Here is a 23,466-nt window from a genome sequence, read left to right on the forward strand (position 1 = left end):
GAGATGAGAATTAAGGGGGATCCCAAACTATAAAATTAAACATTTTAATTCCTCCCCCAATGCTAGATTATATTCTTAGTGCATCAAGTCTAGCAAAAAATTCTGAACAAGAAAAAGTCTGCCTAAAAACATGGTTCTTTATGAAGACATATGGAGGCCAATCTGATGTACTCAATTCTAAGTTAGGTGGATATGTACTCTTTTAAGCATAGTTCTGCTATTTAGATCAATTCTCCACTTGCAGACAAAATCAACAAACACTTCTTATCTTTGTGTATTTGGGGGACTGGAAGAAAAGATGACCAAACCATCTTTTATCTTCTTCATGTGTATTCAGATGTCCCTTAATTTCTTTGCAGTTTTACCAAGATATAATTGACATATAACATTGTGTGAGGTTAGTTATCACATCTTTCACCTCACAGAATAGTTTTTGTATCTACGTGTGTGGTGAAAACATTAAGATTCACTTTCTTGTCAACTATACTGAAAAAAAAAAAAAAAGATCTACTTTCTTTGCAACTTCCAAGTGCACAAGAAAACATTAAATATGGTCAACACGTTTTACACTAGATCCCCAGAACTTATTCATCTCCTTTTTTTGTTAAAACAAAAGCTCATTTAGGTATAACCGACATACAAAGAACTGCATGTATTTAATGTGCACAATTTGATGAGTTTGGACATATGCTAACAGTCATGATAATCGTTATCCATGATACATTACTACCACAATCAAGGTCATCCAATATTTATCTCATAGCTGTGAAAGTTTATACCCTTTGGCCACCTTCTCCCTATTTCTCCCATCCTCCAGCCCCTGGAAACCACCATTTCTACTCTCTGATTCTAGGAGTTTGACAATTTTAGGTACCTCATATAGATAGAATTATACAGTTTTTTTCTTTCTGCATTGATTTACCTCACTTAGCATGATGTCTTCAAGGTTTACCCATGTGGTCACATATTGCAGAATTTCCTTCTTTTTTTTATGCCTGGATAATATTCCCTTATATGTATTTACTGTAAGAGAAATTCCATCTGAGAATGAAGCAGAGACAAGTAGAACCCAGAGACACAAACTTGACAACATCTCTTGAGCCCCTGGATCTGGCCTATTCAAAACCAGTATCGCTGACTTGGACTTGCCAGCCTGCGAGCCAATGTTCCTTTTTTGCTCATGCTAGGTTGAATAGACTTTCTGTCACCTGCAACCCACAGAGACAGGATACGGCATTTTCAACAAGGAAACAGCTCCGTGGGCTTCTTATGTAATATTAAATAGAGGTTGCAAGCAAGAAATTCCTTTAAGGATTCTCTTGGCAAAGTATTATGATGCCGCAGATAAATTAAAAGTTTCCCCTTCCCAATCCAATCCCCCAATGTATCCATTTTTATCAATTTAGTTCATCTCCTCAGAACTACTTTTTGCTCAGTTTACAAAGAGAAGATGGGGAGGGAGTAAATGAACAGACATACAAAGGAATGGGAGATGGTCTCTTCTGAAGGTGTAGGTATAAAAATAATAGATTTGTGAGTGTACGTGTGGATCAAGGGAATAGACACAGTTATTTTGCATATGGTTCTAAATAATTGAATCATTTATGGTTTTATGTTTTTTGCATCTGCCTCTACTTGCTTATCAGAATGCTCTAGTGCTTTGTCAACTGGCAGTGTACAGTGACCTATCCGTTTTAAATGCTAGGAAATAGCTGCACTGAGGTCCATGTATCATCATTTGTCTATCCATTTTCCTATTAATACATATTTGAATTTTTTTCTCCTCTAATTCTACACAATGATACAATAAACACCCAACTCCAGGTCTCTCAAGCTCAGCCCTTGACCTATAGTGGCCATGATGGTTGTAGGAAATGAGACAACACCCATATCCTTGGGACCTTGAAAGAACATGCTTTCTCCTGAAGATCTCAGCAGCTGGTAGCCTTGCATAATTTATTAATACTCCCTCATTGAACAAACACTTGTTATATTATGGTCTCATCCTAAGCACTGCCCCCAATCCTTCAACAGAAAAATGGAACGAACTTGCTTCCTGCCTTTCAAGAGTTGACAAATTTATTGTAAACAGTAATTCTGAGAGGGCTATATGCCATATACACACAATTATTGACAATTACTATGTGCCAGGCACATTTCTAAGTCCTTTACCCACAATACCTCATCTACTCTTCATAAGGACTGTTCACATCATTCTTGTTTTATAGATCTGATTAAAAGCCTAATGTCACATAGTTAGTAAGGCTAAGAGGTAAGTCTGACTACTAATCCATCTACAAACACCAGGTTTATAAACATGTCACCAACTGCATCTAGAAAGAAAACTTTCTCTTGTATTAGGTAAGAACTGGTGAGAGGGTAAAGAGGTAAACAGAAAGCCATGATGTGGGGCCTGACCTATTAATGATGTGCACAAGGAGGCCACAGAATTTGGGAAAAGGAAGTTGGATGCCCAAGAAGCCCTAAGGCAAGGAAATGCCAAATACACCAGAGCTCCTATGTGGCTTCTGTGTACTTCCCAAAGTTCCCATGGATTTAGTCTGTAGACCACTCCTCCCATGGATTCTCACAATGTATGGGTGCTGTTATATAGCTTGGGTTCCCCAATTCATGATATTCAACAAGTGTTTGTTGAATAAAGAATAAAAATATGTAACATACTTCTAGCTTTCTCTAGAAAACAGAAAAGCCTAGACATTACTGTGAGGTTTCAGAGTGTATTCAAAGGCATGAGTAAATCTGACCCTGTTTTCAAATTGCTGCGCATTACAAACACAACTTGGAACCTTTAGAAATTTCATACACGAAGTATCTCAACTGTAACTGGCCAGAGTACAGATAACTATTTCTCTTTAACTGTAAAATGAAATACACACACCTATCAGGAAACACTCCCCCCAATACCACCCCCCACACCCAGGGCAATAAAGTTTGTACTGGCTGGGAAAAGGTTAATGGAAACCAAATGCAATTGCTCTTCCTCATAAGAGAACTCTTTCTCAGAGCTTCTCTAAAGTCCTAGGCCCACACTTGACAGAAATCTTCAAGAGACGTGGCTTGTGTACTCAGGGATTTTTTTAAACCTATCTCCGCTCTGAATGGAAATCAGGTTAAGATAACATTTTGGAATTCAGCCTATTTCAAGTGCGCTAATCACGCTAATCACGTAACAGATTGAAACAAATAAGTTTACTTGCTGCCAACCTTTGCTGATTCAAGTTCTCAAAGACACAAAATGCTGCCTCCGGACAAAGGTAGGTTCACAACTCATATCAGACCTGCAGAAGCAGCAACAACACTGTAAGCAGAGGCCTTACAAGGGGCACTCCTTACGTGGCACTTTCTGACCAACATTTCATTTTCTAGGGATCCAGAATATTCTCTCTTTCCTCTATACCTTTACAAAAATCTCTCCAGGCCAAGAGTCACCTCATCAAGAAGCCGGACTTGGAAAAACCTGGTCAACAATGTCCCCTCCTTCCTCTCACTACTAGGTTTCATTTGGGACCTAACTATTGATTCTCAAATGGGGATGATAGGACCTTGAAGAACAGAACTGTCTACAGTTGAAAAATCCTCTCAAGTGATTATGACATACTTGTTCTCCCATTTTAGAAAACCTGCTGTAGGCCTAAGTACCACATTTTTCTTGGGTCCTTAGGAGATAAACTTCACAGAACAAAATTTTTTAACCAGCTAAAATTACCAGATAATGTTGAAAATATTAGATCATCTCTTTAACTACTACAAGAATGTTTCCAAAACAAATTATACATTTACCTGCATTATTATAATTAATGTTGAGAGTAACTTACATTTTTCTTAACACCCTGACACATTATAACAGGTATCATTATTATGTGGTAACACTGCAACTATACTTTCATGTACAACTGAAGTGTACTGGATGTTGTTTTGAAAGGCTTTATTTTGGGGGGCTTTATTTAGATTTTTATGATTTTTAAAAATCTCTCTTGTCCTTCTGTCAACTGTTCACAGAATTCTCCAGAGCAGATTATACAACTAACACATGGTAGAGTGATGTCTGAAAAGGTCTTAGGAAAAGCATGAACCAAGAATTTTATACCCAGCTAAGCAACTGTTTAAGCATGAAGGCCACAGTATTTTTTGATATACAACAACTCAGAGGACATTGTCCCAAGAATGCTTTCTTAAGGAGTTTCGAATTTAAGTCTGAGGATAAATTTCAGCTGAAGAAGAGAAAAATGAACAGCAGCAAGTGGCAGTAGCTTTTGAAGCCATCCAATTTTAGTATAAAGAAAAAAAAAATCAAACCTGTGGTCATTATGGTAATAGAACCGTAAAACGGAGAAGTAATAAAACTACCAAAACTTAAATGAGAAGGAAATGGTAGTGGATTATATACTGATAGTCTCTCTTTTTAGAACTGGGGATTCAAAAGTTATCATATATAGCTAATAACAGAAATAGAAGTATATTCAAAGATATTAATAAAAATATAATCACCCAAAATTGTGAAGGCAAAGACAGGAGGGAAGGCAAGGCAAAGGAAGTAGAAATCTACCGACTTAAACACCACATACAGAAGAGAGCCAATATATTTTGTCTAAATAAATACGAGCACACAGAGCACAAAAAATGTTGACAGAATTAGGCCAAATGTGTATTATAAAAGGAATATCCTTATCCATTGAAAGAATGTAGTCACTTGAAAGCAAAGTAACTACATGTAGCCCATAAACATGTAAGAGATTCACTTAAAACAAGGTGATTAGGGAAGGGGGACCAAAGGTTTTCCAGGAAATGCAAATAAAAGGAATTTAAGGGTTATTAATTAACATGAGACAGGTCAATTCAGGGCCAAAAACATTCAACAAAAACAAGGCATTCCATGATTCCATGATGATTCAGAGTTTAACCCACTGAAGATTTAACAGATGTGACATCTGTGAATAAAATAGTGTAAAATTACAACTGATAAAGCAAGAAGTATAGGAAACACAGGAGATATATATAGAATCATACCCAACATAGAGGATTTTTTTTTCTCCAGCTCACAAAAGAGCAAATGGACTGGAAATAACCATGGCTCACCTTATACCTAAAGAACAAGATTAACAAGGTAATTGATATAGATTTCTATCAACTATAAACAAGACAATAACTCCTTGTGAAGTAATGATGCAATAGCCACAAAAAATTAACTTGTAGGTAGGCCATGCAGAAAAATTCAGTAAATCTCTGCAAAATTTAACAGTACAGATACACAAGTTAAAGAGGAAATAAATATAAAATTTGAGAATGCTTAGAAATTACATACAATAAAAGTTCTGTTAAAAATGTTAAGAAATAACTAAAGTCAGATTTAGGAGAAAATGTACAGTCTTAACTTTTTGTGTAATCATAAAAAATAAAATTAATGAATGATAAATACCCAATCTTACACAAGAAATTTGAGAAACAGCAACAAAATGAAATTAAGCAATGCAAAAAGAAATGGTAAAGAGAAATGAAAAGCAGAAAGTTAGAATGCAGAGCTGTTGAAGAATTTTAAAATACAAGAGATCCTTTTCTTAAAAAAATAGAATAAGCAAGCAACAAACACAACCAAGAAAAAAATGGGAGGCACATACATATGCAAGGTGAAAGGAAATAATCTCAAGAACTTGAGATAAAAGAAATAGACTGCTATCTTTCTCAGCCACTTGAAAATAAACGTGAAACTCTGCATGAAATCTATAGTTAACCAGAAAAATATAATTTGCAAAAAGTGAGCTAGAGCAGGAGAGACACTAAGAGGCAGAGCACAGAGGATATTCAGGGCAGTGAAAATATTCTGATGTTATAATGATGGACATATGTATTAATACAGTGTCCAAACCCAATAAATGTACAATACCAAGAGTGAACCCTAAGTGAACTATGAACTTTGAGTGATTATAATGTGCCAATGTAGGTTCCTCTCTGGTCTAAAATAATAATAATAATAATAATAATAATAATTATTATTATTATTATTATTATTATTATGGAGAAGGAGAAGAAGAAGAAGAAGAAGGTACCATTCTGGTGAGTGATGTCGATAATGAGTGAGAGGCTATCATGTGTGAGGGCAGAGAATTATATGGGGAATCTCTACACCCTCCTCTCCATTTTGTTGCAAATGTAAAACTGCTCCAAAAAATAAAGCCTTTTATAAAAAACCCTGACCTAGATCAAGAGAATCTATAATTATCACAATTGGTGAAAATGAAATTGAGGAAACACTAGGAGAGTGATTTCTCCTCCTCACCCTATCCCCCCAACCACTGCCTTATATCTTCGAAGAAAACAACAATCTTAGGTAATTCCCAGGTGAAAAAAAAACCTGTAAAAATTAAATAGCTCCAGTACTGTACTAAAATTCAAAGTGCTAATACCTCCAATACTATTCAAATAGTTCCAAAGCACAGAAAAAGAAAACAAAATCCTCTAAACTATTTAAGATGGAGCCAGTGTAATATGCATGCCAAAATCCCATGAATAGTCTCCCAATACAACCACCCATCAATAGCACGTGTATTAAGGTAATACACCTTAAATACAACTGTAACATATTTGTTTAGATCTACACCAAGTTGTTTATTTAATTTGTATGGAAAAATAAATGTGCACAAAAGGGAAATTTTAGAAAAGAATTCTAATAAAGATAAGGACACAGAGTGAAAACTAGTCTTATTTTAAGTCTATTGCTATTCAAATATTGTGGTTCTCTTGCACAAAAATATAGATCAATGAATGGAGTTTAGACAAAAATCCAAACACACATGGGACCTTAGGTTATGGCATATGAGGCATGTTGAACCAGCAGAATGAATGGCATTGCGACTATTGAAGAAGCCATCCAGGAAAAAAATAAGGGTAGATATGTAGCTCGTATCAAAAACTCTGGATAAAACCACTAGAAACATTTAAGAGAGTGTGTGTGCATGCACAAGCATTTGTATATTTGCAATGAGAAAAGATTAATAGGTAAAAAAAAATTTTTTTCATATCAAGCCCATCAGTAAAATGCCTTAATATAAATGGTAAATCAGGAGAATAATATTTGCAAAATCCTATCAAAAAGGCATCTTTTTCCAATATGGAAAGATTTTCAACAAATCAGAAGACGAGCAACTACCTACGATAAAGTGGACAGAGAAGACAGGCAGAGTTTCTAGAAAATGAAACAGATATAACCTTCAATGCTCTTATATTTACTTAAAAAAAAAAAACTGTGTAAATTAAAGGTGTACAGAAAGCATTTTTCTTCTATGAGATTGGTGAAGATCTCTAAGTGTGATATACATACGTGAAGAATTATCTTCTACACTCCAGTGGGAGTGGACATATAGAAATCTTCCAACAAGATTTCTTAGCCATTTTTGTCAAAAATTTTAAAAATGTCCACACCTTAGGCCCCAGCAGTTTTACCCAAGAATTTATTCTGCGTAGTACTCACCCATTAGCTCAATGGCACGCGCACAGATATGCTTTGCATCATTATTTATAATGGCAAAAGGTTCTGAACAGCATAAATTTCTATCCATAGGAGAATGGTTAACTACATTACATAAATCAAAATAAAAGGATATTTGGTAGCCCTTAAAAAGGAGCTCCAAGTTAAAAAACACACACACACACAGGTAGCTAACAGTGAGTCTTTCGTGTTTCCATTACTGCAAAAACCTTTGCCAAGCTCTTGTGTGAAGGCTCTGTTTTTTACTTCAATATCTGCCATCAACGAGTGAAAAATGTACATTACAAAAACCGCACTCTGATAGATTGGTCTTTCCCGTCAGAAGAGGTGTTAGAACTATGGCTTGTTTTTCAATCAATTTATATGTCATAGCTGATTTTATGATCATGAGAGTTTTTAAAATCTTGATGCATGTTATAAATAACCAGAAGTGCATGTCCTTAATCACATACACAACTGTAAACTCCTTGTTGTTAAGAATTTTATCACCTTCAACTTGCTGTTATAAACTCTAAGAGAAATGATTCTGAAATTTACTGCATTACTATCTTGACAATTTATTTTTCAAGTCAAGGCCACCACCAGAAACGAAGGCACTTTAGAGGATCTATGTTGTGTATTCTCAAGAAAGGTGCTGCATGTTGATGGCTTTGCACTTTGCTTCTAAGGACTTAACGACCAGAGAAATTTCTTTACTCTTATTGTATTTGAGTAAATCATCATTATTGACAGATTTAAACCTCAAGGAAATCTCTAAATGGAAAAGAAAATACAGCTTTAACCAAAAAATAAGTTTTATTTTCCATTAAACTGGATCATTAATGTCCAATAAGAATAATATAAATAAGGGAGAGTTTGGTTTTTATGAATTTCAACCCAGAATTTTTCAAATGAACTGAAATACAGAATGCAAAGCCAGTAAAAGATATTATGTATACACAGTCTGTCCTAATACTGGAGTGATTGATCACCACTGGCTCTGCCTGGCCCATTACTGCCCAAGAAGGTTCAAGCCTTTGGCCAATAGAATCAGTACTCAATTCTCCTTTATTAGCTCATTATCCTATTAGGACAGAGATTCAAACTTTCAAAATGATAACAAGATCTTCAATTAGGTAACTATTGGGCGATGACATACTTTCATTTCAACAGTTTAGAAAGGACCCATTCCTTATCAGGCATGGGGCTTGGTAGACAGGAGTAATAACCGTGGCCTATCCTGCAGAAAGTCTGGTAGGAGAGATAGCAGGCCAATCAAATAGTCAGTATGATGTTAAATCTGGAGAATGGAGACGCAGCCCCAAATTGTCATAATGACCAACGCCTATCATTTATACGGTCCTAGCAGCATTTTGGTGCTGTCTCCTGGAATCTCCGTAACACCCTGAGGCTGGCATCCTCAGAGCAGTCACTGGCAACACTGAGCCCAGGGAAAGCTGTATCATTCATTAGATCATCGTGGTAATGTGTCTGGATGCTTGTAGGTATGAGTAACCACGCTTGTCACATAGCAGCTTCCTATTTTAATTACTCTTTCTTGCTAACTAGGTGCCAAGCTCAGCATATATGCTATCAATATATAAACGTTACACCATTTTATACGGTGTCATTAAAGATTTTAATTTTTTTAAGTGTTTGTACTCCTTTAAGTTTGGTGCCTTGGGACACACCCCTGCTGACTCTAGAATACATGTAACTCAAAGTAATGTCGCAGCTGAGCCCAAAGAGGACCAGGGATGTCCTGCCACTTACCATAGGGCTCTGACTAGAAGCACTGGATGACAGACTTGCACCCTGGGTAACCAGATTTTGAACTCCGTACTTTTTCACTACAACACCTCCCCTAAGGAGCAATTCTAGACTTCCCAATGTGATCCATCAAGTGTAGAGAGCACTTTCCTTTTGTCTTGTACTTTACCAACCTCATTTACTTGCCACACAATCTAATTTAGGGCATTTCCTTACAAATTCCTTTAATGTATTGTAATTTGAGGTGTATATAGCCATGTTTATACAGAAGGCTGATTTTAAAACATCAGGAGTAAATCTATTTGAACTGTGAGAGAGACCCTATATGGAGAGGCAGAGGCAAAGCTCAAACCTTGAACAGCACACAACTTTAGAGTTTATCATCCTGGAGTTCTCCAAAGAAATGTAATTCTATTTTAAGTATACTTGCAGAAAAACAAGTTTCCAACTGTCACTTCAAATACCTGCATATGCTTTAGATTTCTTATCCAGGGATATTTCACATTCATAATATACATATACACTTATCATTTTCAGGATTTATAAGTACGATGCAAAAACGATTCTCCTAGAATAAACACCAAAAGACACAGAGTGAGCCATCCAGTGCATTAGCTCAGAAGGCAGGGGACATGCTACACTGCAATCACCAAGGGAAGCCATAGTTTGAGATTCACTTCTTCCTGGACCCCAGTTTCTTTGATCTAAAATGAAGTAATTGAATTAGGTAGTTATACAAAAGTACAGGAGTGCTGATTAGAAGAGGCACGTGCACCCCAATGTTTATATCAGCACTATCGACAATAGCCTAAGTATGGAAAGAGCCCAAATATCCATTGATGGATGAATGGATAAAGAAGATGTTGTGTATACATACAATCAAGTATTACTGGGCAATCATAAAGAATGAAATCTTGCCATTTACAACAATGTGGATGGAACTAGAGTGTAATATGCTAACAGAAATTAGAAAGACAAATACAATATGCTTTCACTCATATGCGGAGTTGAATATACAAAACAGATGAACCTAAGGGAAGCAAAAATAATATAAAAACAGAGGCAGACAGATTTAAGAGACTCTTAAGTACAGAGAACAAATTGAGGGTTTCTGGCAGGGTGTTGGGTGGAGGGATGGGCTAAACGGGCAATGGGCATTAAAGAGGGCACTTGTTGGGATGAGCACTAGGTATTATATGTAAGCGATGAATCAGTGGATTCTATTCCTGAAATCATTATTATACTGGATGTTAAGTAACTTGGATTTAAATTTAAAAAATAAAATAAAATAAAATAAAATAAAATAAAATAAAATGAAGTGATTGAGCTAAAGGATATGTAAGGCTTCCTCATACTTAAAGATGCCTTGAGTCCACGGTCATTTTGCAAGCCAACAAACTTCAGTTAATCACAGATCAAAATACATTTGCATGGAATGAAACTCAACTGTCTGCACCGTCTTTTAAAATAATCTAACTAAAGAATGCTTCCCCCTACACACGATAAGCACCAAGCCAATTTTACTCAAGAGGTGAGCTTTCCTTTATATTATTCTAGGAATCTTTACTTGGCTTGGGCATTTTCTAGAAACTGCCATTATGGATAAGCAGACAAAAGCTAATCCCCCTTCTAGGAGAGATTTTCATTACTCCATATTGTTCGGCTTCTTATCCCTAGAAAAGGAATCTTTCCCAACCAGTTTTACTTTGTCCAAAGAATATTGTGCCAAGGTTGGAAAGCACTGCCACCAAAGGAAATAATGATATGGTCTAGAATTCAAAACCCAAGTTCCCTTCAAGCTGGTATAAGCTACACAATTCTATCTACTGTTACTAATGATACACACCCATCCAAAAAGCATTATCTTCTATTATTTTTTTTTATGTTGCCGGATACTCTAAAAACTTAGCCTTGTTACACACTACAGGAGTTATTTTACTGAAAACCTAACTAATATTTTCCAGATACAGTATTATCCTCAAATGAGTCACCATGCAAAGGCTTTATCAAATAACCTTCATTTTAAACTGAACACAGAACACCTCTATTTGTGCAGCAGCTGTATTCTCTTTCCAATTATGTAGAAAATGATACATAGAATGTGTGTTCAAAGTGAGGACAGCAAGTTTAGTTTATAAACAGATGCACTGACCAAAAATCTGTCCTAAATGTTTGCTGTCCATTCATTCATTCAAGAGGCATTTATTGAGTGCTTATTACGTTCCCAACTCCACTCCTCACTGCTAGGGATATACACATGCTAAGATAAAACAGACAAGATCTCTGCTCACATTTTTTTCAAGGATACCAACACTAAACAAGTAAAAATATTATTTCAGACAATTACAAGCATTTAAAGAAAAAAATTTTAATGTGATAAACAATTTGGACAGAGTTATTTTGGAGGATATTCATAGGCCATCTCTCTCTGAAGGAACATTAGAGTAGAAACCTTAATCAAGAGAGGAAACCATCCAGGTAAAGCTTCTAAGTATTGTAAGCCAATTGCAAAGACCCTGAGGTTAGAGTGAGCTTGATTCAGTCTGAGATTAAACCTTTATACCTAATACATATATCAATGTATATTTTATATTATTTTACCTATTTAATAGTTCACATGTATTAAAAATCAAACTTGAAACAAACTTGAAGTATTTCCACCGAATTCTGGCATCCTGAAAGACATAGGTTGCTCTAAATAAATGCGTCTCTAAATGGCTACACATTAACATCAATTACAGAGCAAGTAAAAAATACCAGTGCCCAGGCCCCACCCAAGATCAATTGGATCAGAACCTCAGTATATTTTAAAATTCCCTCGATGATTCTAATATGCAATGAGAACTGAAAGCCATCATTCTAAATTAATCTGAAAATTGCCTTATTCTAGCAACCAGACTGTGTTTTGGGGTCCCTCACTCTAATGTCAACCCTAGGTTGACTTTTGTTAGTTCAGGTACCTTGGGAGTTTAAGAAAGACCCTAGTATGTGTGCTGGTTGAGAATGTGGGTTCTGGAGTCAGATCATTCCTGGTTTGAATATTCTCATCAGTTATTGAGACTTGGGCAAGTCACTGAATTCTTTAAGTCTTTGTTTCTCTGTACTAATTATGAGTATACCACCAGCGTCTACATCATTCTTCATTAGCTGATGTATATACAGCACTTATCACTGCACCAAGTACATAGTAAATGATAAGTAACAACTATGATTATTATAATTAAGTGAACAACCTAGTCTTTTTATGTACTCAAAAAAAAAAAACCCAAATATAATTCCTGGTTTTCAGGATTCACATTTAAATGCTTTAAAAAAGAACTAATTGTGATTAGGTTGCTACCCATGTAATACTGTGTAATTATTTTCTTAAATGCCTTTCAAATCATGAGTAAGACAAAAATGTAGTTTTATTTCTAAATTACTCATCACCATACTTAGGAAAACTTGCTATTAGCATTCTGCAGGATCCTTAAGAGACTTGTACATTTATTTTTAACATGGGATAGGGAAAATTTTACCCTCTTGAAGATTTGCAGATTTTCATGAAAAAATGCTCAAGGTCAGTTGTGAATGCATTCCAAATTGCTTTCAAAAGAAAAATGATGAGAGCTTGATGTAATAATGGGCATCTTCATGACAACCATTCTCCAAGACGAAATCACTTGAAAGTACTTAAATCCTAACCATTGATATAGATAGCTTTTCATGAGATTGTGCCTAACCATGTCCAAGTCCAGTCTAATTTCCATAAAGCATACTTGATTAAATATTTAAATGTTCCATGTCTGCTTCCTTCCCACACACATCCATGAGCAGGGGCTTCCCTGACTGCAATGATCCATGCTGAATACTTAATGACTTTCTTAGACTCTAGGTTTATTTTCCAAACATTAATAGAAGATGAAAAGCAGTACATTATCAACAAAAAACATAACACCTACACAATGTCAAGGGAACATTTTGGTTTGCTGAGCTAACAAATGTTACTGCTCTGATGGCAAAGAATATTTTTGCCTAAACAAATTGCAAAGTATCATAACTATATATCAGATGCAAATTACAATGAATGTGTCTATAATGCTATCTAAACATCTTTAAAACCACGACTTTTTATTTCAGAAACTTTTAAAGGCTATAGCTATCAATTTCAAAAGATGTTAATCTCTACAAGTGTCTGTCCTACAATCACCTCAAGATGCATCATTCATCCAACTCTTGCCTCTTTCACAGTATGAGCAGAATGAAATTAAGCCAACGGCACTAAGTCATCTTGTTAGATACAATGATATCAATTAAAAACTGCCAGTCAAAGCAAAGTCATTCTCCTTTGTCATCAATGTGTATTTTTTTTTCAGAAAGTCACAACTCTGATCAAGTTCAGTGATCAGCCAGTCTATTGGTCTAAAGATGCTTTGCTCCATCGTTATTGTGTTTAAGTACTACAGGAAGCAAAAACTATAGACTTGTGATAGCCTAACATTTAATGACACTTCACATTTGAGTGCAGATGGTCAGTAATAAAAGGAATTGGGTTTAAATACGTTTTTATCATTCTTTTGTGAATCAGAGGAATCAAGTAGTTTAGCAAAGGACAATCCAAGCTGAAGAGCACATAGACAGATTGTTGAAAGTGAAATAATTAAATTATGCAAAAACCATGAGGACAGATTGTCAAAAAATTTCTGCATTTGGTGCTACAGAACACTTGACTGGGTTAAATGAGGTTAATACAACTTGCCATTCAAGAATGGTAATAAACTTTTCTTATTCCAATCTCATGATAGTATCAGACCTTGAGCTAGATTACATGCAATCTTAAAGTTGTGACATAGAGTAGACTGTTAATACCTAATATAGAAACATGCTTTCCCAACCAAAGAAAAGGCCTTGCTATATTCAACTAACAAAAACTAACACAATTCAGTTATACATGTGAAATTGAACTGGCCATAACTTTGTGGTTGTGTATTATTACTAGACAAAATATTAGACATAAGCAAGCATTATGCTTTGCAGATGATGGTACTTAACTACTCCCAACTCATTGCAAATCAGTTTCGTCTGATGATCGGATGAAATATGAGGTTTCCTACTTGGTGACAATTTATTGAGCAATAAGGTGACTCTGGAAAGCCAATATTCCTCTTGAAACTTAGGTAAAATTATGTTTCACTCTTCCCTATCAAGTTTACTTTCTGACTTACTGGTCTTAGTTTTGTAAATATGCTTCAATTTAGTTTTAATGTTTCCTTAGGAGGAAGTTCCAACTTCTCTCACTAAATCCAACCCCTTCTCCACCTCCTGGTTATCTCTGGTTTGGCCTCAACTTCTACCCTGCCCAACACAACACAACATCCTTTACTACAGAAATAACCAAACCTGAATCCATAGCTAACCTACCTGAGTTCCATGGACCCTAAAGCGTCAATGAAATGCTTTTAGAGATACAAGACCCCCTGAACCTGTTTTTAACATCTGTGAGTATATGAGTACGTGAATTCTTTTTAAAAGAGGACTCTTTGTGGTCAAGCAGTCCACAATCCCGAGGAAGAAACAGTCTAATTTCTGTTCTCTATTGTGTTACATTCTTGAATTTAACCTTGGCTTTGCAGAGAATACATTAGGGACTTTGGAAGGTTGGAAATCCTCTACAGTGGTCAAACTAAAAAGGAACAGCTTCAATAATGCAGACTCCATACACAGCCACCGAGAATCTTAGTACCTAGTACCATAGTAAGGAAGAGGTGAAAAAGGGAGCCTCTGGTGAATCAAACTCTAGGGAAAAAGTAGGGTTTTTTGTTTGTTTTGTTTTGTTTTTGCGGGGTTGGGGGGGAAGGTTTAGACTTTAAGGAAGATACAGCATTCCACGAAAACTTTTTCATTTTTTTAAATATTTGTTTATTTTTGAGAAAGAGAGAGAGCGTGCGTGCGTGAATGGGGGAGGGGCAGAGAGAGAAGGAGGTTCCAGGCTCTGAACTGTCAGCAGAGACTCAGATGTGGGGCTTAAACTCATGAACCGCGAGATCACCACCTGAGCACAAATCCAAAGTCGGACGCTTAACGACTGAACCACCCCGCCACCTCTCCAGGAAAATTATTTCAAAAGGAGATGTTTAGTAATTTAAAACATCACACAGAGATGAGTGAAATACCTAAAGGCTTGCTATATTCATATTACCAAGTATATGCAGATGCCAGAAGAGCTTTTAAAACCACCTTATTAAAAGGAAATAGCTGCTTTGGGGATTAGAGTAGGATTAGTTCATAATAAAATATAATACTTCTGACTTTCTAGTAACCTACTGTTCTCTTATCTAGCATACAATTACAACTGACAGTTATGACAATGGACAAAGGACAGAAGAACACTGTATACTGAATCATTTCTACTACCATTCTTATGTATTTTATTATATTCTTATTTAGTAAAATAGGCATACTTTATATAACACAAATAGCTTTCCACAGTATTAACTGAAATACTTAATTAGCAAGAATGCAACTTCTCTCCAAATATGCAAAATAGAGTTTGAAAATAGAAATCAAAGTACATAAATGGAATTGTTCAGAGGAATCATTTGAATTTTTTAACTCAAATGTTTTGCCTGTATCTTAATTTTCTCATTTATTATGTTTCATTCATTTATATATTAATCATTCATTTAATACTTACTGGGCTAGGTTTTGGGGAGATAAAGTAAATAGAATTTGGTCTTTAGTGTAAAAGTCAGGGAAAAAAAAAACTATTCCAGAAGGGTTTGACAAGCACTAAGGTAGAGATGTGCATATAGCCTTCCTGTAGCCAAAGGAGGAGTATATATGTTAGGTTGCAGGAGTGGGAGGTATCAGAGAAAGTTTCCTTGGGAAGGTGATACTTCACATAGGTCCTACAAACAGACACAAAGAATTAATACAACCGGCATATTTAGGAAATGTCATTTTTGCTACTTCTGAAAAAAACGTATACAGGCAGTAAAGTGAAAGAATAAATGTTAAAGAGCTCAACAGGGGCCAGGTTACAACGGCCTTATGTTCACGCTAATTAGATGACTCTTTGTTGAAAAGGAAATGGTCATCTAATGAGAAACTTTACCCAGAGAAGCGACATGATCAGAGCAGTGTCTTTAAAGACAGATTGAGAAGGATATGAGCGACAAGAGATGCAGATCTGTACCAGAGCAGGGGCAAGGGTGAGACACATTGGTTGAGATTGATTTAGGAATGGGAATAAGATTTGGTGGCTGAATGGATAGAACAAGGTTAACCGAGAAGCCTCAGTGTGGTGGGTAAAAGTGGTACCATTTACCAGACAGGCAATGTCAGAGAGGAAAATTTGGAGAAGGGTGATGGTGAGTTTGAATTGTGTGTGAAATAAGCAAACTGAGGTAACAATTAGACAGCTGTACATGTGTCTGGAGACCAGTAGAGAGGCCAAAGGAAGAGATTTAAATTTGGGGATTATCAGGATAGATGCATCCATTGAAGTCAGGGACCTGGATAAGTACATTTACAAATGTAAGAAAGCAGAGGGTCAAAGGCTCAATCCCAGAGAAAGACACTATTAAAGGGATTGAGTGTCTGAAGAGAGATTTATCAAGGTGGCAGAGGTAACATCTAGAGAGACCATACATCGTGGAAAGCAAGATTCTGGAAACCAAGGAGATTTTAAGTAGTAGAGAATTGTCAGCATTGTTCATTAGAGAATCAAAAATCTATCACTAAGCTAAGTTACCAAGTCACTGATCTGAACCCTAACTCTACTGGTGTGTATCTATAATATCAGGCTTCTATTATGAGCAACATGGGTACACAGGCCACACGTAAGCCTGGAAGCAGGAGTGCTGTTTTCTACCCGAGTTTTCTGCTTTTCTGTCACTGCCAGAAGAAACTCTCAAGGACTTAGCTGAACTAAGGTTCAGAAGTACCAGTCAGGACTCCTTCCTTCAAGTCACAGATGCCGACCAGAACCCGCTGAAGTGCAAAGCATGCTGGGAGAACTCATGGCATCAAAGGATGAACTCAACAAGCAGGAAGGCAAGAACCGGGACAGCCTCAGGGCCAACATCCAAAAAGGTAATTCCCAATTTCATCAGCTGGCTGAAGGGCTACTTTATTTAAAGCTAGCCATTTGCCCAACAGCCCATTCACTGAATTTACTTGTTGCTTGTAACAATTTGAAATGGTTTGCAGAAGTTCATATTAAACGCGATAGGGTTAAGAGCTCAGGAAAAAATTTATGCTGTGTTTTAATTGACCAGTTTTTTTTCCTTCCCTAACAGCACTGTCAAGAGAGTCCAATTGGTCCCAGATACCCATTGTTAGAACCGAAGGGAGCTGGCAGAGGACGAGATAGAGCCAACAAATCCCCAGCTGGAAGAGAGAAGAGGCAGTATACGTCACAACTGGTGCCGTGGATGGATTGGAGGGGACATGGGTGGGTGCAGAGGAGAGCCAGAGGTGGAGACAGAGGGTAAATGAAAAGGGGAGTAAAGGAGACAAGGTCAGACAAGCAACTGTTTCAAGCTAGGAGGAGATCACCTGTGATTTTAAGATGATATAAAGCAGGAACCATGAAATGTACTGTTTTCAATTCTGTCTTCCTGTCAATAAAACCAGGAGTGCCAGATAGCATCTGAGACCAGATAACCATATGTGTTGAACTTTTTGGTTTTGTTTTTGAACATCTAATACATCCAGGGATACTTACTCACTAAATAACTGCTTTGACTCTTTGGAAGGAATTGCTTTAATAGTCTCAATTCTTTCATGAGTAACCCTTCTGCTTATACTTAATTCCAGAAAGTTTCCTATTCACTGAGCTCAACAATTTACGAAGTTGCATGCATAGGTAATAATAATCTGATTTTTCTTGTAAACAAAATAATCCACTGAAATTAAAATTTAATGTATTCTCTCACATACCAAATCAGACTGAGCAAATTATCCCTGGGTCTAATTAGCTTTACCAACAACACCTGTTCACAATGATACCATATGTTTATGACAAGAACAATCAGTATAGATGAGCCTCACAATGAGACTGCCTGGGTTCCAGCCCCAGCTTTACCACTTCTCAACTGTGTTACCTCAGGCAAGTTACTTAATATTTTATCTAGTTTCAGAAGCCAACAGTGCAACAATAATAGTGACCTCATGGGGTTTGTGATGATTAAATGCATTAAAATACATACAATGCTTTTAGGACAGGGACTGACTTACAGTAAGCACCATTCAAGTGTTTGCTATTATCTTTCTTATTTTTATTGTTACAGTGGTAGTTAGTAGGGATGGGAAAAAAGCTGCCAGACTTGATTTCTGCCTCAAAGTGGCTTGAAATTCACGGAAGAGAGAGAAACTATCATGCACATAACATAGATACACACGAACATTCTCACAGCACGTAGAGTGGGACTCTGTGGCAAATGCAGAAAGTGTAGAAAACTGTACTAACAAGTCAGGAGGATTCCTCACTCACCAACCTTTCTCTCTGCGCTCTATTCCCCAGACCAAAGAATAAAGAGCTCCAAAGGCAGCCTTAAATTCCATGGGTTTGCGTTCTTTGTGGTGAGAGGGTACCCTACCCATGCCTGTCCCAAACCTAACAGGCAAGAACCATTTGTTTCCAGAGCCAAGCCTTTCAGGAGAGGAGGAGACTCAGTGAACAAGCAGTTTGTGAGGGAAACTGGCAGGTTGATGCTGAGCTGGAATTGAGCACAGTGAGAAAGTTCTTAGGGGAGGTTGACACCTGTCTCCCAGAATGTGGGGTAAACACAGGACAGAACCTGGTACCTATTTCTGGGCTGGAGCTATCAGAAGACAGAAAGGCCTTCAAAGTATGTCAGCAGGTCTTAAAAGGATTAAGCTCATAATACTTGTGAAGAAGAATGGTGCGGCAGCCCCCTTCTAAAGTCCCAGACGCCATTATGGGGGCACAGAAGAGAATTCCTATGATTTCTGTAGCCCCACAAGAAGGAACAAGGGGGGGGGGCGGAGAAAGAGCAGCAAGAAGTGTGGAAGTACCATCCTCAAGAAGGAACTGGAAACCTAGTCTTCCAGATGGACTCAAAGGATTCTAGATATCCTCCTCTGCAGTAGTTGTGAGCAACTATAGTCACCAACAGGGGGATGAACACAGCCCTCACTACCCACCCTCCCACGACCTTCCCCTACAAATGCAAACCATCTACACAGAGACCATTCCCCTCATAGAGCATATACAGAGCTAGAGAGAAACAAAAACAAAAACAACAAACCGAACAGCCTAGTTCCGGTAAGCTCTGCTTCTACTATTCCTCTCCCTTCCTTTCCAAAAGAGTAGACCTTGAAAGGGAAAAGGGAATGAGGATCTAGAAGCCACACACCCCCCCACCCACCCACCCCACTTCTCACCAAAGTCCAAGTGGCCAAGATCATAGCCCCTATCTGGAGAAAGGGAAGAGAACTTTCAATCAGACATGACCTTGGAGTTGCAACACGGTTAGACTAATTATAGTAACTCCAAGTGACCAGAGAGTTAGAGTTAGAGTTAGTGCATCTGGTTAAAATGGACCAGAAAACAATAGGTTGAAAGCTGTGACTAAAGAAATAAAAATATGCTTTTATGCTGGCATCTTCTTTTGAAAGGGTCTTGAAGACAAAAATTAAAAGGACTGATGGGCCATCGATGTAGTGGCTAAAAAGTGAAACTTAAATACATCTTTGATGATCTAAAAGTAAACTTAGCCATATCATCAAGCATAAAACATTTGGAAATTGACTATTTAAGGGAGTGACAAAGCAAAATAATGGGCTTCACAGACTGAAGTCTCATACAAATGACCTGGAACCACTCACTGGGAATTGATTAAAGACATTATAGAAAATTACCTGGAAATATCCCAGGTACTGTCAATACCATTTCAATTTATTTTGTTAGAAAAATGAGGTAAATGGTAGAAGGGATTCAGAAACGCCATTTACTATTCCATTCTTATACTTAGCAAGAATCAGTGAAGTTGGTCTCCAACATATAGAGACCAACTGGTCCACAAACAAAAACAGTCAAGGAAGGAAGGATAATTTGTTATAGCTAAAATTTCAAAAATTTGAATCAAGTTAAATATGTGAAATATTATAATTTAAGATTAAAACACCATTTGGGCTGGTAGTCTGTGGCTGGAGTAAAAGCAGTGGAATTTTGAAAAAGACATCTTCATTTTAGCTGGACCTACTTTAGATAGATAATTTCCCCATCTATTTACATTATTTCCATCCTATGGCTTTAAGACCACTAAGAAATATAAGGATATACCTTTTATTTAAAATTCATTGTCATTTTCCTCTAGTATCCTCCAATTTTATACTAGAAGACTTTAAAAACACAAGGGTGAACTTTCCAGAGTAATACCCACTTTGTCCATATAACCAAACAACCAAACATCTCCTGTGCTGCACTCCCTCTTCAAAAACAAAAAACCCCAAAAATCAAACCCACAAGTCTTTCTCTCATGACATATTTTTGATTCTTCGTAGAGATTGCTTTTCCACATAATAACAATGCATTCTTAAATTCAACAATCTCGTATTGCATGTAACTAGCAGTTTCCAGAATCCTAAGAACCATAGACTCATGGCTCAAGTTCCAGTTAAAAACTCCCCAGTAATGTCACCTCTTGTACAACTCGAGTTTTTGTTTTTTTTAATGTTTTCCCTATTGAGCTATGAGATTTACCCGACTTTCCCAATAAACCTATTATGGAGGGAATCATGACAACGTAATTAAAAAAAAAATCTAGCAGTGTTCTAGTTGCATTATGCACAAGAAAAAAATTGAGAAATTAGAAAGGGTAAGTGGAGGGCAGGATGTGGGAGAATAAAGGAAATAAAACAATAGTTTTTATTAGGTACACAGTTATCTTACCAGCAGCTAGATAATACCATGACAAATAGACAAAGGAATTGTTTTTGCTGAAGCTGAAAATAAGTGCACTATGACATACTTCATTTAGAGGAAAAACTGTTATTATCATCTTACAGAGATTACAAAAATGGATTGCCAAAAACGTTACTTTAATAAGCAAGGAAACCAAATTAAGACATACCACCCATCACTGTACTCTCTTTAGCGATATTATTTGTCTGGCTTTGAAGCCACCAGACGTTTCTGTTTCCAAATGGCATATGGCCTACACTGACTCTGAAGAGGCTACTTATCTGCTGTCTCTCCTTGTGGTCTATTTTTCACTCATTTGTACATCTTAGTATCAGGAAGGAAATCAGGACGGATCTTATGCTATCCATCCTCTCAATGCAGCCCCCCCATTCCACTTGGGTGGAGGGGGTAAGGGTGCAGTGACTAGTGCATGAACAACTGGAGTTGCAGGGGGGTTTAGTGAGAGCCTCACTTCACCATTATGTGTAACCCCAGTATCTCCAATACTTTTCACACCTTGACCTTCTTTCCCACATGGATTACCCTGTGCCACTGGCAAGGAGTTACTTCCTGGGATGTTGGGATTATTTCAACAATAAGATCACTCTTCCTATTTTTCAATGATCACATACTTCCATGTCTACAAGAAACGGTCTTAAATGAGAGATGATGTCTGGTTCAAGCTCCAGGCACACTTTTTGTTTGCATCTGATGTATAAGAACATGCTTCGATGACACAAAGAAAGAAGCCAGTTTCTAGTTTTTGCTTGAAATTAGCTGCACTCCCCAGACATCTCTCATTTTCCTATAACTGACAAAGGAACTATTTACCCACCACAAGAGAATACAATGAAAGAGTAGAGATGAATGGTAGCATTCACTGGGCTTTTCCACATCTGGGACACAATAGGGGATAGTGAGGACTGTGGTCTATGGGAAATGAATACATGTACACGTGAAGAACTGCTACTAAGTCCTTCTTGATTTCTACACTGTAGAATGGGCCGTCTGATTTTTTTATTTTTATTTAAAATAATTATTTTTTGACAGAGAGAGAGAGAGAGAGAGAGAGAGAGAGAGAGAGAGAGAATGCGAGCAGTGAGCAGTGGGGGGACAGAGAGAGAGGGAGACAAAGAATCTGAAGCAGGCTCCTGGCTCCAAGGTGTCAGCACAGAGCCTAATGTGGGGCTTGAATTCACAAACCGCGAGATCATGACCTCAGCCAAATTCGGGCACTCAACCGACTGAACCACCCACATGCCCCAGTCTGATTTTTTTTAAAGAAAACCTAGAATGCTTAACTTTTACATGGAAATTTCCAGTTTTCATGTATTGACTAAAGAATAACTTTTTCAAGTAGTGTGCTGTCCAAATAAAACAGATCTGCGAGTCTTATGTGACCTTCAAGCCTCCAGTTTGCAAGGCTTGCTCTTCATGTTCACCAATGGCAGGAAACAGGAGCCCCACAATTTATTCAGTGTAAGAGGAGATTGGGAGATGCAGCCTTGGACAGGAAGAGTATGTAGGGGAACGTTACTGATATGCAACAGACAAATGATGTGCAGAACGTGGCCATGCATACAGATCAAGGGTGGATCAGGGCGCCAACTGAAAACTATGGATAGAAAGGGGGAAAAAAAAATATTCAGAAGCAAGTCCCCTATTCACATGTTCAGTTGCAATTAAAAAACATTTGATTCTTTCACTGATGTTGTTAAAGCTATGACATTTTCTCCCATTGGGATAAAAGGCAGGGAAGAGAGATATATCACATGGTGATGCAAGAATCCAAACTCAACCTTCATCGCTGATTTTCTTATTTTGGGTGGCAGCTACGGAAGAGAATGGGGGGAGGTACACAACAGAAATAAGAGGGAACAGGCCCCGGAGGGAAAACTCAAGGTGGTCGGCTTTTGAAAATGTTTCCTAATATTCTTTCCATTAAATTAACGAGTTGGGGGATAAGGTGATAATGGCCAATGCGCAAGGTTACAGGAGACAGAAAATGCAAAGATAAAGGGGTAGAAGCTGAGAGGGTCAGAAGTGTCTAAGGCTGAAGAAATGGAAACTCCAATATTTTGGATCAAGAGTCAAAATGAGTTAGGATATGCTGCAACACTCTGAGTTAAGCCGAGCTCTTTCATCTTGGGGTATTAATCTTGCAAAGAAGTTCTATTCAGCTTCATTTCTTTTTCATTAATAAAATGAGCCTTTACTCTGTACTTACTATGGGCCAGGAATTAAGTCATAGTTTCTGTCTCTAAAAATACAATGTGTTAGGGGATAGAGACAAAAATACAAA

The 23,466-nt window shown here is 37.2% G+C and overlaps 1 protein-coding gene and 1 long non-coding RNA gene across 6 annotated transcripts in view; one reads left to right on the top strand and one right to left on the bottom strand.

Moving 5' to 3' along the window:
* TRPM3 (transient receptor potential cation channel subfamily M member 3) overlaps positions 1-23,466 on the bottom strand; it is an 803,483-nt gene that overhangs the window by 522,995 nt on the left and 257,022 nt on the right. The gene's annotated exons all lie outside the window — the stretch shown is intronic.
* Positions 15,756-17,904, top strand: LOC123593113. Its single transcript, XR_006710131.1, has 2 exons — positions 15,756-17,326; positions 17,533-17,904. It is a non-coding gene; the product is annotated as an uncharacterized LOC123593113 (long non-coding RNA).

The sequence above is a fragment of the Leopardus geoffroyi genome, chromosome D4, assembly GCF_018350155.1.
Source record: "Leopardus geoffroyi isolate Oge1 chromosome D4, O.geoffroyi_Oge1_pat1.0, whole genome shotgun sequence".
Taxonomy (NCBI): domain Eukaryota; kingdom Metazoa; phylum Chordata; class Mammalia; order Carnivora; family Felidae; genus Leopardus; species Leopardus geoffroyi.